Raw genomic sequence first — 1,564 nt, forward strand, 5'->3', positions numbered from 1 at the left:
CCTCTCAGGTGTGGAAGGTGTGGAGGCCTCTCAGGCTTGGGCTTCACAATGGGTCGTGGGAGGAGAAAGGTCAGGTGGGAGAGGCAGTCTCACCTTTCCTTTGGGTATGGTTATGGAGGCATAAAGATTTCATCTGTAGAAACCTTAACAAGAAAAACGAGCAGAAAGAAGACTGGGTTTTCATATAACAATGAAGATCACAGTCACAGTGGTAGATTTACCATCCAATAAAATTATGCGTGGAAAAAATTAAAAAAAAAAAAAGGAAAAAGTGTTCAGAAAATCTTGAACCTGGTTGTGATAAGCCACCTTCTGTCATTACACTGGAGGACGCAAAAGTCATTTCTACCGCTAGATGGCGACAGAGACTGACAGCGAGGCTGGCTTCCTGGGGCCCGTCTGTGGAGGGAATCCCCGCGGAAACCGAGCGGTGCCGTGAAGGCTTTCCCCACGCAACCTTGGCGTCTCCTGCCTGTCTCACTTTACCTCCTGCAAGCGGCAGTCTGGGCTATAAAAACTCAGGGAAAGGCGAGGAGGGTTGTGCACGGCGTTCTACACCAGCCATCAAGCCCTCCAGTGTGGTGTGGGCCAAATCACCAGAAATGAGGGCCACAAGGGACAATGGACGTGACCCCGGAAATCCGCAGAATTTGAAGGTTATAATGTAGTCCGTCTAGACTTGAGCTATGTCCAGCCTGGGAGCACTAGACGGTAATGATACGAGCTCGAAAGCCAAACAGTGCTGTTGTCTGTTCTCAACACGAACTAGTAAAAAGCGCTTTGCTGCCTGTATATTCTAACAGGGGACAACTTACTACGATGCACCTGAACTGAATAAACTTCTATTTATAGTCCCCCTACAAAACTGTTAGGGGTGCTCTCTTAGATTCTAACATTCATTATTATTATTTTTCCATAGTTTTATTGAGAAACAAATAGCAATGGGACAGTTTCAGACCAAATTGGTAGGACAGTTTTGATAATTAACACATTGCATACATTCTTCCTAGTAGTTAATTGCTGTACAAGATGCAGACTTGATATCCTATTTACAAACACTATTAGAACAAATCCCTCTATTCATTAAGAGAGTGTAACTATATATCTATCCTAACCATTTTTCTTTTTTTTTTAACCTGGCTTTCCTTTTTATTTAATCAAAGACTGGTAGATAAACATAAATACGGCACAATTACTTCAGATCATTCTTCGTATTGTACACACAGCCCAGGGAACGGGATCTGAGAGCAACCTGCAGTTGGCAGGGAAACGCACACTGAGCTTGCTCCCCTTGCTCAAGAAACAGAAACAAAAACAAAAACTTAGAATCTGATCAGCACGTACTCTCCTGTGACAAATGATTCAGACATAAATAGTGGGTGCAAAGAAACTCTATGCTAACATGTATAACCTCTGTTAATGAAAAAGCAGAAGCAGCCATAAGGATTAAGACACATTCAGTTACTGGTAACTAGCTGTGCCTGCAAGGGCACCACCAAGAGAAACCGCGCTGCAGAGAAAAGCTACACACGCACACAGTGAGAAAATAACCTGCAGGAGGAAC

The sequence above is a fragment of the Octodon degus genome, unplaced genomic scaffold (genome assembly GCF_000260255.1).
Source record: "Octodon degus isolate 3935 unplaced genomic scaffold, OctDeg1.0 scaffold00005, whole genome shotgun sequence".
NCBI classification, from domain to species: domain Eukaryota; kingdom Metazoa; phylum Chordata; class Mammalia; order Rodentia; family Octodontidae; genus Octodon; species Octodon degus.